Raw genomic sequence first — 14,756 nt, 5'->3', positions numbered from 1 at the left:
TTGTAAGCAGAATATATTTCAACTTTCATTGCTTTATTGATGGTTGCTCAGTGATTGACCTACATGCAATTGATCTGGGCAGCCCCACAGTACTCAGTCTATGCATTTAATTGATATTTTAGTGAAGAACACCTAATGTATTGAGCATGATTTAAGGGAAAAAAAAAGAATCCTTCTTGAACCTGTCCCCTATTAAATTTGAACGGTTCATGATGCTACTTAAGTTACTTTTCATGCCACTCACTTTTAACTGTGCCTCTACCCATAGGGCTATGATAGCTTCAGATTTAAATTCCAGCTGTATATATTTTTCTATTTATAACAACTTAAGAAACTCTTACAAGTCTAGGATTAAGAGAGTTTGAAAGTATTTGAAAGTAGCTATTGAGATACTACCAATTAAAAATTAGGTAACAAAATAATTTCTGTACGGAAAGATACACATGGCAAAATAATATTTCTTTGACAAGGAAATGAGTATAAGTACTTAAGAATATGGAATTCAGGGCAGTTAAAAAATATGAATGGGATTCTTTGTTGCTTCTTTTGCAAGAATGAAGACTGTTCTCAGGATTAAGACTGTCCACATTCCAGATGATGTCAACATCACTCTGAAAGGATGCACAGTTCCAGAGGCACCCTGTGGAAGGACTTCAATCACATCAATGTAGAACTCAATCTCCTTGGAAAGAAAAAGAGGCTCCAGGCTACAAAGGGTGGGGAAATAGAAAGCAACTCGTTTCCATCTGCACTATCTGTAGTCATGTACAGAACATGACCAAGGGTGTTGGTCTATTCTAAGATGAGGTCTGTGCATGCCAATTTCACCATCAATGTCGTTCTTCAGGAGAATGGGTATCTTGATGAAATCCAAAATTTCTTTGGCAAAGAATACATCTACTGGACTTGGATGAAGCCCGGAGTTGCTTGTTCAGTATCTCATGACTAAAAAGATGAATTGATTTTTTTTAAGATGAGTTAATTCTTGAAGGAAACAACACTGAACTTCTATCAATTTTAACTGCTTTGACACAGCAAACTCCAAGAGTTAAAAGCAAAGATATCAGATAAATTTTGAATGGTATCTACATTTCTGAAAACGGAACAGTTCATCAGGGTTATAAATAAAATCTAAGTTTTCCAGCTACAGAAAGAGCAAGATGGCAGATAATGCCTCAGATTTATTTGTAATATTTTAAAGATGCAAGAAAAGCCATGTATTGAAAAAAAATACTAATGTGTTTATGCTATACTTGTACATTTAATGCTTAATATATTATTAAACACAGACAGAGGCAAAAGTTCTGCTCTAAAGATTAGAAAGGCCATTTCAGGGAGCAAAAATATCCAGCGACTAAGCTGGCTTTGTGCGATCACATGCTCAAACACCAGTTGGCATAACATTTTATTTATTTATTTTTAACATCTTAATTGGAGTATAATTGCTTTAGAGTGGTGTGTTAGTTTCTGCTTTATAACAAAGTGAATCAGTTATACATACACATATGTTCCCATATCTCTTCCCTCTTGCGTCTCCCTCCCTCCCACCCTCCTTATCCCACCCCTCTAGGTGGTCACAAAGCACCCAGCTGATCTCCCTGTGCTATGTGGCTGCTTCCCATTATCTATCTATTTTACATGACATAACATTTTAAAAAATGTGATACTACTTCAAGTGTGTGAAAAAGACTGCTTGATAATGATTCATACAGAGATGGAATTTTTTTTTTTTTTTTTTTTTACAGGATGCTTAGGGCCTAAAATTTACTGTTTGATCTTTAGTCTGAGGACTTCAGCCTGTGGTCTCAGTGGTATTCTTGATGATAAAGACAAAGAAAAATCACACCAATATACTTTGTGTTTCACAAAGAGTTTACTTATTAGATCTTCAAAATGAGTCTAGAAAGGCATTTATTTACTTTCTATTTAAAAAAAAAATTCGGGACACCCAGAATTTGAAGATATAACCCAGTTTCCATGAATCTGGACATAATATTTTTTAAGAGAAAATACAAAGTAAAATGGTTATCACGCAACAGATTTCAAGAATCACATCTCAGTATTGTGTGTGGCACCATAATTTTGGAATTCTACACATTTTGGATTTCTAAAAATTGAGTTAAAATTATGGTTCCACTGTTTATCAGATCTGGCAAATTAAGATTGTGTTTTGACATTTCTGTGTCTTAAATGCAACTTCTGCCAAATGAATAATAGAATATATATATATATAGATAGATAGATAGATGTACTTATTAAGATAGAGTATTTATACAATTCATATGGTTGTTCCAATTTGAAAACAAAAAATAGTTGCTCAAAAACAATTTAATTGCAAGTGAGTTAGTAAACAGACCTCCCAGTAATTGTAATCCACTGTAACATGGAAAGGTACACTTCTAGAATGTTGTGCTTCTATTATAGCATTATTAAAGCCAGATCATATCACTTTGTTACCTAGAAAGTTTCTCCTACAAACTTTCTTGCACTTAGCTGAAGGACAATATTCATGTCTTTTGATTGCTTTACTCCCATTAAGATCTACCATGATGTTCTACTTATGGTGACTAAGAGAATGACAACTGTGTGGTAACTCTATTTTTAACTATTTGAGGAACTACCAAATGGTTTTCAACAAAGGTTGCATCTTTTTACATTCCTACCAGCAATATATAAGTGTTTCAATTTCTCCACATCCTCACCAACACTTATTATCTTCTGTTTATTGATTATAGCTATTTTAGTAAATGTGAAGTGGTATCTCAGTGTGATTTTGATTTGCATTTCACTAATGGTTAATGACTTCAAACATTGTTTCATGTGCCTATTGACCATCCATATATAGATATACATATAGATACAGTTATAGATATAGATGAAATATCTTTTAAAATACTTTGTCAATTTTTAAATTAGATTATTTTATCTTTTTATGGTGGAACTCTAAATATTCTTACGCATCCCAGACATTAATTTCTTATCAAATATATGATTTATATATACATTTTTGTATTCTATAGTTTGTCATTTCACTTTCCTGATACTGCCCTTTGATATATAAAAGTTTTTGACTTTGATAAGTTCAATTTGTCTATTTTTTCTATATTTGCTTGTACTTTTGCTGTCACATCTAAGAAACCACTGACTATTTCAAAGTCATGAAGATTTACACCTATATTTTCTCCTATGAGTTTTATAGTTTTTTTAAAACTATTTTACTTTAACTTAATTTGTACATTCTGCATGAAATAGGGATCCAAATTCATTCTTTTGTATGTGGATTTCTAATGATTCTAGCACCGTTTGTTGAAAAGGCTTTCCTTCCCTGCATTGAATGTTCTCAGCACTCTTTTCTTAAATGAAATGTCAATAAATATGTATTTATTTCTACATCCCTAATTCAATTCTATTGTTCTGTGTGCCCATACTTATGCTAATACCACATGTCTTAATTATCAAGGCTATGTGGTAAATTTTTAAGTATTCTGAGCTCTCTCTATTCTTTTTTTGAAGATTGTTTTGGCTATTCTGGCAAACTTACTAATCCATATGAATTTTAGAATAAGCATGTCTATTTAAAAAGAAGTCATTGGCATTTTTTAAAATAAAGTTATTTACTTATTGGCTGCATTGGGTCTTTGTTGCTGTGCATTGGCTTTTCTCTAGTTGTGGTGAGTGGGGGCTACTCTTTGTTGCAGTGAGGTGGCTTCTCTTGTTGTGGATCATGGGCTCTAGGCACCTGGACTTCAGTAGTTGTGACATGCAGGCTCAGTAGTTGTGGCTCTAGAAAGCAAGCTCAGTAGTTGTGGTGCATGGGCTTAGTTGCTCCACAGCATTTGGAATCTTCCCGGACCAGGGCTTGAACCCGTGTCCCCTGCCTTGGCAGGCGGATTCTTAATGTCTGTGCCACCAGGGAAATCCCTCATTGGCATTTTGATAGGGATTATGTTGAATCTATACATCAATTTGGAGAGTATTTCCATCTTAACTGCATTAAGTCTTCCAATCCATGAACACAGATGTCATTCTATTTATTTATGTTTGCTTTAATTTATTTTCACAAATTTCTGTATATATCATTGCATACATCTTGCACTTCAGATAAATTCATTCCTACATATTTTATTTTTGATAATATTTTTATTCAAGCTGTTTTCTTGATTCCACTTTCAGTTGTTCATTGTGAGTGTATAAAATACCGTGCATCTTTGTATACTGATCTTATAGCCTGGAATCTGGCTGTCTTCAATTATTGTCTCTAACTGTATGGTATGTGTGTGTGTTTGTATGTGTGTGTGTGTGTGTGTGTGTGTTTCTTAGCATTTTCTCTATAAGATTATGACATCTGTAAAAAGAGATCATTTATTTCTTCCTTTTCCATCTAGAGGCCTTTTATTTCATTTTCTTCCCTAATTGCCTTAGCTACAACCACCAATACAATGTTCAATAGAAATAACAAGAGCAGACATCCTTGTGTTGTTCTTGATCTTAGGGAGAAAGTTTTTACTCTTTCATCATTAAGTGTAATGTCAGCTGTGGATTTATCATTGGTGCATTTGACTGTGTAGAAGAACTAAACTTCTATTCCTAGTTTGCTGACTGTTTTTATGATGAAAGGATGTTGGTCTTGTCAAATGAGTTTTCTGCATCTATTGAGATGGTTAAGTTTCTTCAATTGTTTTTGTTCTTTATTTTATTTATATAGTTTATTACATTGATTAATTTTTTTTTTTTCTTTTTGCAGTATGCGGGCCTCTCACTGTTGTGGCCTCTCCCGCTGCGGAGCACAGGCTCCGGACACGCAGGCCCAGCGGCCATGGCTCACGGGCCCAGCCGCTCCGCGGCATATGGGATCCTCCCAGACCGGGGCACGAACCCGTATCCCCTGCATCGGCAGGCGGACTCCCAACCACTGCGCCACCAGGGAGGCCCAACATTGATTAATTTTTATAAATTATACCAACCTTATATTTCTGGAATAAATCCCATTTGAGTATGCTATATAATCCTTTTAATATGCAGTTGGATTCAATCTGCTAGTACTTTGTCAAAAAGTTTTGCATCTATATGCATAAGTGATATTATGTTGTAGCTTCTTTTCTTCTAATGTCTTTGCCAGGTTTTGATATCATGGTAACATTGGCCTCATAAGATGAGTAAGGAATTCTCTCGTCTTCTATTTTTTAAGAGTTTGTGAAGAATTGATGCAAATTCTTCTTTAAATATTTAATAGAATTCACAAACAAAGCCATTTCTACTTGAACATTTTGGGGGGATTTTTTTTTTTCAGTTTTTAATTTTGTAAATGCAAGCTCTTTACTTGTTAGGAGCCTATTCAGATTTTCTGTTTCTTCTTGTGTCAGTTTTGGTAGTTTGTGTCTTTCTAGGAATTTGCCCATTTTAATAAGGTTATCTAATTTGTTGGCATATTACTGTTCATTGTTCACCTAAATTCTTTTTTTTTTTTAATTTGTACATTGGGTAGTAACACCCCCTCTTATATTTTTTTATTTTAGTAATTTAAAAATTTTGTATTTTTTTCTTGATCAGTCTAGATATAGTTGGACAGTTTTGTTGATCTTTACAAAGAAACAACATTTGACTTTATTGATATTCTCTGTTGTCCATTGACCTGTCTTCTTGTCTATTGCTTGTTGATCACCATACTGCATTTTTCATTATAATTGTAGTATTTTTGATACTTTCTTTTAGTTCTTCAGACATGGTTTCCTTTAGCTCATTAACCATATTTTATTTTATGTATTTTTTTTTTTCCTGTACGCGGGCCTCTCACTGTTGTGTCCTCTCCTGCTGTGGAGCATAGGTCCGGAGGCGCAGGCTCAGCAGCCATGACTCCCAGGCCCAGCCACTCCGTGGCATGTGGGATCTTCCCGACCAGGGCACGAACCTGTGTCCCCTGCATCAGCAGGCGGACTCCCAACCACTGTACCACCAGGGAAGCCCATTAACAATATTTTAAATAGCTGATTAAAGTCTTTGCCTAACAATTTCAACATGACTTCCTCAGAGAGAGTTTCTATTTATTCTCTTCTATCTCCAAGGTTTGTTTTCATCACTGCTTATTGTAGTTGCTGTCTTTTCTAACTTTTCAGGACTGATTCTGTAAACTATGTATTCCTTGTCATTTGTGGTCACTGAGGTTTCTGCTTGGTTATCTTGGTGGTTAGAGATTTCCTTAAATTTCTGAAATTCATAAATCTCTCCATTTTATTGAGATGTCTGTGTGCATGCCATGGCATGCTTTTATCACTCTGTCTTGGTCTTTAATTTCTGCTTATGCAGAGTTTCAAGATCATTTGTACATGAGATATTAGGGCCTCCCCAATCTTTCCTAGGCATCTACACAGGTCCACAAATGTGTATGGCTTTCTAGACCCCAGCAATACATCAGAGCTTTTCAAAGGCTCTATGATATCTTATTTTGACTAAACTGTGTTCCTCCAAGATTCACATGTTGAAGCCTTACCCCCCTATATGATTATATCCAGAGATAGGCTCTTTGGAAAGTAAAGTTAATTAGGTCATAAGGGTGGTGTCCTAATTTGGTAGGAATGTGGCCTTCTAAGAAAAATAAGAGAGAGAAATAAAGATCTCTCTCCCTCTCTCTATTTTCCATATAAGGACATAGTAAGAAAGTGGCTTTCTGCAAGCCAGGAAGAGCAATCTCAACAGAAACCAACCATGCTGGCACCTGAATCTTAAACTTCAAGCCTCTAGAACTGTGAGATAAAAAACAAAAATTTATGTTGTTTAAGATACCTAGTCTATGTTATTTTATTAGGGTAACAACTTATTCTGCAGCTTCTCTTTTTAAGCTGTTTTGAGCAGTCTATTATTTGGCCCAAATTTTATCCTTCACTTGCAGAAACTGCAACATTAAAATACTTACCTATAATTTTTTTTTTTTTTTTAATGAACTCAGAAGAAGCTTTAGTACTGCATGAGTTTGAGTCATGTTTCAAAAGACAGACTTTTCAAGTGGAGTATTTCCAGGGAATGGACAAATAATAATTTCATTTTTGTTTCAGAATGAGGTTTTGAAAAAGCTGGAGTTTGTGCTTTCCCTTTTGGTACTTCTTTTTAGTTGACTTGTTATTTTACAAGTCTATTCCTGGGCTGGATAGAAGGGAACAGAACTAGAGCAAGTTAAAATACCACAAAGCTCACTGTTAATATCAACATTCAGCAGTTCTTAAAATAAGTGTTGCTGCAAGCATTTGGCTAATTTTCATAGTTTTGAAAAAGTTAATTCTGACAGGTTTTGACAGATTTTTTCATTGTTTTTTTATTTATTTTTTTTTTACAGCAGGTCCTTGTTATCTATTTTAAATACAGCAGTGTGTACATATCAATCCCAAACTCCCAATCTATCCCTCCCCACCACCTTTCCCTCCTGTTACCATAAATTCATTCTCTGTGAGTCTGTTTCTATTTTGTAAATAAGTTCATTTGTATCATTTTTTTTGGTTCTGCATATAAGCAATATCATATGATATTTGTCTTTCTCTGTCTGACTTACTTCACTTAGTATGAAAATATCCAAGTCGATCCATGATGCTGCAAATGACATTATTTTATTCTTTTTAATGGTTTTGTATTCCATTGTATATATGTACCACATTTTCTTTATCCATTCATCTGTAAATGGACATTTAGCTTGCTTCCCTGTCTTGGCTACTGTAAACAGTGCTGCAATGAACATTGGGGTGCATGTATCCTTTTGAACCATGTTTTTCTCTGGATATATGCTCAGGAGTGGTATTGCTCGATCATATGGAAGCTCTATTCTTAGTTTTTCTTTAAAAGAACTTCTATACTGTTCTCCATAGTGGTTGTTCCAATTCACATTCCCAGCAACAGTGTAGGAGGGTTCTTTTCTCCACACCCTCTCCATCATTTATTGTTTGTACATTTTTGATGATGGCCATTCTGACTTGTGTGAGATGATATCGCATCGTAGTTTTGATTTGCGTTTCTCTAATAATTAGCGATGCTTGAGCATCTTTTCATGTGCCTCGTGGCCATCTGTATGTCTTCTTTAGAGAAATGTTTATATAAATCCTCCACCCATTTTTTGATTGGATTGTTTGGTTTTTGGTTTTTGAGCGATATGAGCTCTTTGTAAATTTGGGGGACTATCCCTTGTCAGTCGCATCTTTTGCAAATATTTTCTACAGTTCTGTGGGTTGATTTTTTGTTTTGTTTGTGGTTTCCTTTGTTGTGCAAAAGCTTTTGAGTTTAATTAGGTCCCATTTCTTTATTTTGTTTTTATTTCCATTAATCTGGGAGAATTGAAAAAGATATTGCCATGATTTATCTTAAAGAGTGTTCTGCCTATGTTTTCCTCTAAGAGATTTATAGTATCTCATCTTACATTTAGGTCTTTAATCCATTCTGAGTTTATTTTTGTGTATGGTATTAAAGAATGTTTTTGTTTCATTTTTTTACATGTAGCTGCCCAGTTTTCCCAGCACCATTTATTGAAGAGACTGTCTTTTCTCCATTGTATAATCTTGCCTCCTTTGTCATAGATTAATTGACCATAGTTTAAGGAGGGTCAAATTTTCAGAGGTCCTTATATCACCATTTTTGCTTATGAAATTCTGTTATTTATTTTCTAATGTGTTCCTAATATTTCAAAATCTAGAATTCTAGCTTCTCCATAAAATTTGGAAATCTAACAATACTGTGCCTATAATATCAGAAGGTCAAGGAAAACATGGTGATAACTGAGCTGTGCCTTTTATTTTATTACATCTATTCTTTGTTAACCATATCTCTCCAGCCCTCTTTTTGTTATTCAGTTGGTCCCTGTTGGTTCTGAACAATCGCCATAAATTATTGCAGGAATACATTAAGTGATACTATATTGTAATAAGTAATATTATAATGAACTCACTTTTCTAGGATAAAAATCAAAATTTTCAAAAAATGTCATTCTCCCTTTTGAATATTATTAGGGAATGTAAAAACATATATATTTAGAAGTATATGTAAATTTGCCTAAAAATAAAGGATAGTTTTTTTAAATCCCTTTTCTCTCTTTTTTTACCATCTGGCTCTCATGCAGGTCTGTAATCTAAATTCAAACAACCTGTTTCTTTTGAAAAATCTTAACCAAATAATTTAATTTAAAATGATCCTAGATTTGTAGTGCCTCCAGACAGTCAAATGATAGCAAAAAATCCTTTCCAGAGTACCTCTACTTTAACATATGCTCACCATATTTCTACAGATTCTCTAAAGAATATGACCTCATAGTCAAAAATCACAAATCAGCTAAGGAAATGAAGCAAATGATTTACAGTTAATAAAACAAACTTGATATCAAAATCTGATATTAAAATGCTTATATTTTAATTATCAAGCATGGCTATTAAGCAATAAGTTGAATATATTTATAAAAATAAGAAATGTGTGAATATCTAAATAAGAAATAAATATGCATATTTAAAAATAAAAAAGAAAAGAAATTTGATTATAAAGTCTTAAAGTGGAAATATAAATATATATCCACACGTGCATTTACATATATATGTATATGTAATTGTTGAAATTATCAAATGATAAGTAAGCAGCAGATTAGAAACAGAAAAAGTATTAATTAGAGTAAAAGGATTAATGAAATGGTTTTTAGATTTAAAGAATGTAACAGATTTCAGGATGGAAAGAAAACAAGATACAAAACATGATAGGAACTGAAGACACATGCATGTTCAAAAGAATTTAAAAAATGTACATTAAATCAGAGTTCTGAAAAATAAAAACAATGAAGAAACAATATTGAAAGATCTATTAGACAAGAAATTTCCAGAATTGTTGAGCAACACTAATTCTTAGACCTAGCCACCTAAGCAAATCAATAAAAAAGAATTCCTAATTATAATTCCAATAAGGGTAAATATAATAAATCCATACCTAGGCACAATATAGTTAAATCACAGAACACTAATTACAAATAATTTTTCTGTGAAGCATCTAGAAAACACACACACAACACACACAGTTGACATACAAATTTAAACAAGACTTTAGAGGAAATTTTGTGCTTTACAACTAATTTTACATCATTCCTTTTTTTCTAATAAAATATCCATAATACATGGAATTATTTTTTGTATTTTTTTCAATAAATCCAGTTAATCAGGACCAGCATACATCTATTTACTGACAAAGTATTCATAAGACAGCATTAGATTCCATTTATATATGGAATAAATGAAGATATTTTCTATGAAGATTTTATAATCCAATAAGGACAAAAGATGACCAAAATATATTGATAAATGTCTTAAGTTTTACACTTTGTTTACAAAGCCGCAGAAATTGACTGCATAAATTTAACAAAAATAGAATTTATCAGAATGTTTTAGGAGAAATTATACAATGTAAGAGAAAGTTGAAGAACAATTTAATGGTAAGACCCATGTTGATTTCAGGGATCAAGGCAGGTTTATTGTATTGGTTTTCTATGGCTGGCTGCTGTAACAAATTACTACAAACACATTGGCTTAATAAAACACTAATGTATTATCTTACAGTTCTGTGATTTTGGGATTCTGAAATGGGTCTCACTGAGCTAAAATCCATAGGTCAGCAGGGTTCCATTCCCTTCCAAGGCTTTGGAGGAGAATTCTTTCCCTTACATTTTCAACTTTAAGAGGCTACATATATTCCTTAACTTAGGTCTCTTCCTCCATCTTCGTAGCTAGCAACATCAGATTTATTTCCACAGTCTCACTCCCCAGATCTTCCCTCTTCATCCTTCCTCTGCCACCTTTAAAGACACTTGTGATTACATTGGGTCCACCTGGTTAACCTTTCACAGGTTCTGAAGATTAGGACATGAATATCTTTTGTTTTGGGGGAGCAGGAGGGGTGTTTATTCTACCTGCTACACTTAACAGTATTGTCAGCTATTTACTGGAATGAGTTAGCTCTTTATTTTTCTGTCTCTCCACTAAAGATTCAAAATTTTAGAAGAGGAAGTACCAATAGCCCAGATTGGGTCATTACATCCAGTATTTGGGTATAGCATGGAGTCACCATTCCCATAAATTCTGTGCTAAATGAGAGAATTCCTTGAAAGTATATTGAGGGTCTGCTACCAGAGGAGCCAGAGGAATGAATGAAAGAAGCCACAGAATAACAAATGTCCAATATAATTAGTAAAAAGAAATCACACTGGCAAACACAGCACATGGAAACATATAACATAGTCAGTAGTATTGATACTTATTTTCCAAGACGTGTTCCTCAGTATGTCAGGAGATCCATGACTGCATACAAAGAAGAAAAATATAATTGTTTCATCATCATAGAATTCTGAGAACTACTATAAGTATTTCCTTTTCTTTAATATTTATTAAATAAACCAACAAACTAGAGCATTGTAAAATTTGTAGTAAAATAACTTGAACACAGTTTTTCCTAATCTATTTGAGTAAGGAAATTTTTGTTTCCAGATTTCTTTCTTAATTCCAATGAAACACCCAAAAGCATACATGCTTTGGGAAAGAATTCCTTAGAGCAACTTTGAGTGCTGCTGAATGATAAAACATCAGCCTATTGGTAGTACAAGAAAACTCTGAAAATTAATATTGTACATTTAAAGTAAAACACTGACTCCAAGTTATTTCAGCTGAGGTGAGCAAATGTAGCGTCATGAAGGAATGGAATAGTTTCACTGAAAATATGGCTTATAAACAATAATGATTATGCTACTTAATTTAGTATTATTTAGAAAAAATTTTCTTTTATATAACTACATAAGAACAAATGTCACCGTATTTAATTGATGCTAAACATACCTTTTAATATAATTTCCTTAGTTCTGAGTTCTCAGTGATATATATATCATTAAGGTTCCCTCATCCTCATTCTGGCCATAAAATATATAAATTCTAACAGTGAAATGTAGTTATACGGTATCCTCTTACATTAACAAAACTTCCCTTAACATTGATTTAATTTGCATTTGTTGGATGTCTGATTTACTTTTTATCCTTTGGAAATAGATGTAGCAGGGAGGAAGTTGGAAGGCAAGTTCAAGTGGCATGAGATGGTAATTTCAGTCCATTTCATTAATCTACATTGCCTCCTACTGTTTAGTAAGGTGAAGACAATATGAGGTTTTCAATTCCACTTTTGACATTAGTTTGTCAAGTATTTATGGTATACAAGCTATGCATATGACATTGTTTTTTATGTTATGGATACACTAATAATATACAGTCTCAGCAGTGAAGTAGGTTAGACCCTCAAGGGACAGATAGAAGAGTGAAGAGACGATTTTAAAACAAAACATAAAACAGATAAAAAGTGTTATGAAGTTTCAATAGCAAAATCAGAATTTTCTTTATTGGGGATTGTGGTGCTTAAGACAAATTTTTTGAAAGAAGTGTTCAGTGAGTTGGAGTTTGACCAGTAAGAAGCTCAGAGTGTAGGATTTTTAAAAAAAAAAAACTTTAAGTTTGACTTGCTAGTGGATAAAGAGCAAAGAAAAAGAAAAACAATATGGATGTTGAGGGAAAGAGTTGTAGTCCATGTAGCAGGAATATCAGATGCATGAAATCTTGAGAGTAAAGGCTGTAAAAGTTGGTTAACTCCATGGAAGCCTGAACTTTCAGTGTGCAGCTGACATGTTGTTAAAGAATAGGGAAGTATTGAAGATCATTGAACAGAGAAGTGGCATAATCAGTAATATGCATTTGAAAGATTAACCTGGGGCTTTAGTGGGAGGGCAGGTGAACAATGGAAGGAGATCTAGTAGAAGAAATTCAAACTAGAACTTATCTAGTCAAGAGATCATCTGACCTAGAATACTATAATGATGAGAAAATAAAACTAATGTGAAACTGAGAGAGGTACAGTTGAGAGTAACTGAATAAATAAAATAAACAAGGAACTGGATCTGATAAGGCAAGAGAGAAGAGATAACGGGGCTGCCTACGAGTGACAGCAAAGTTTTAAGCTAAAAAATTGGGAAACTGATATTCATTTCATTAAAGTATGGAAATTTGGAAATGTTGATGGTTTATTGGGGAAGCAGATGACTGTTTTGGATATGTTGAGATATTGATAAATAGGCATTCATATTGTTAATGCACACTATGTTTCAAATACCATACGAAGTAATAGAGGTTTAGTAAATGAACATGATAGACTTAGTTTATGCCTTCATGGAAGTTAGAGTGTAATAAGACAGAAAATAAATACTTATGGTTAATTTCAAAAATGGTCATAAATTTTTCCCTCTTTATCTGAAGGTAGTCTGGTTCAACATCCTTTTACTATGGGTTGTCTAGTTTTGGCCAATGGATCATTAGCAACCATAATGTAAGAAGAGACTTGTAAAATGTGTGTGCATTGTGCACTCTTGTTTTTGAAACCCAAAAACTGACATGTGAAGAAGTCCAGGCTAGTCTGCTAAAGGATGAGAGACATGCAGCTGAGTCACTCCTTATGCCTTGGCTGACAGCCTGCTAATGGCTAGAACTATACGTGAGGCCATTCTAGATCATCCATCTACCAGCTGATTCTTCAGCTGATCACAACACATGAGAAAACCCAGCAGGCTTTATCCAAGTAAGTCCATACCAGAAGAATCATCCAGCCAAGACACAGAATCACGAACCAAGCAAAATTTTCTTTTCTTAATCTACTGAGTTTTGAGGTAGTTTACACAGTAAATGTTAATTGATACAAAACATACCTACTTACATACATCCATACAAATATCATTAATCTTGACCTTCAATGATACTGTCTTGTATTCTTTAACTTACCTAATTTCTGATGCTATAATTTGTTTCTTGCAAACCACTCTCTGACAAACTATTTCTTTTTATTTTAATATAAATTTATTTATTTATTTTTGGCTGCATTGGGTCTTCTTTGCTGTGTGTGGGCTTTCTCTAGTTGTGGCGAGCTTCAGCTACACTTCGTTTCAGTGAGTGGGCTTCTCATTGCGGTGGCTTCTCTTGTTGCAGAGCACAGGATCTAGGCACATGGGCTTCAGTAGTTATGGCACATGGGTTCAGTAGTTGTGGCTTGCGGGCTCTAGAGCACAGGCTCAGTAGTTGTGGTGCACAGGCTTAGTTGCTCCGTGGCATGTGGGTTCTTCCCGGACCAGAGTTTGAACCCATGTCCCTTGCAATGGCAGGCAGATTCTTAACCACTGTACCACCAGAGAGGTCCCAACAAACTATTTCTTACTTTTCCATCTCAAGTCCTCTCATATCCTGTGCCTAGAAGTCCTTTAACTCACCATGATCTACAATCCATTGATCTAATTTTCTAATTTTCTTTTCACTGTGCCTCACCTCATTAAATATCCTCTTTTGCATTATCTAACTTAAATTCCATTGCCAGCCATTAAAATCTCTTTCTTGTACACACTCTTGTCTCTTTTTTTCCCTAATGTTTTGTTATTTTCCATTGAGAAAAACACAACTAGTTAAATCTAACTCTTTGCCCAATCCTTGTATATATCCATGAAATGGAACGTGGTTGAGAAAAACACACAAGCACAATTTGTGTCCCCTGTATTCATAACCACAGACCTCAACCTCCAGTGCTTCCTATATTCCTATAGTTATTTTGCTCTCCTAACTCTCCTAGAAAAGTTTTCTTTTTCCTTAAACTATGAAGTGCATATAACAACAAGGACCTATTGCATAGAACAGGAACTGTATTCAATACCTTGTAAGAAATATAATGGAAAAGAATTTGAA

At 33.9% G+C, this 14,756-nt stretch overlaps 1 pseudogene across 1 annotated transcript; it reads left to right on the top strand.

Annotated features, from left to right (window-relative positions):
* The first annotated feature begins 554 nt into the window (after positions 1-554).
* On the top strand, positions 555-1,128 carry LOC308614108 (large ribosomal subunit protein uL6-like; annotated as a pseudogene). The gene has a single exon. The product of its transcript is annotated as a large ribosomal subunit protein uL6-like (transcript).
* The last annotated feature ends 13,628 nt before the right edge of the window (positions 1,129-14,756 follow it).

Source organism: Mesoplodon bidens (assembly GCF_964165515.1).
Source record: "Mesoplodon bidens genome assembly, chromosome: 3".
Classification (NCBI taxonomy): Eukaryota; Metazoa; Chordata; class Mammalia; order Artiodactyla; family Ziphiidae; genus Mesoplodon; species Mesoplodon bidens.
This window is presented reverse-complemented; position numbering and strand designations above follow the sequence as displayed.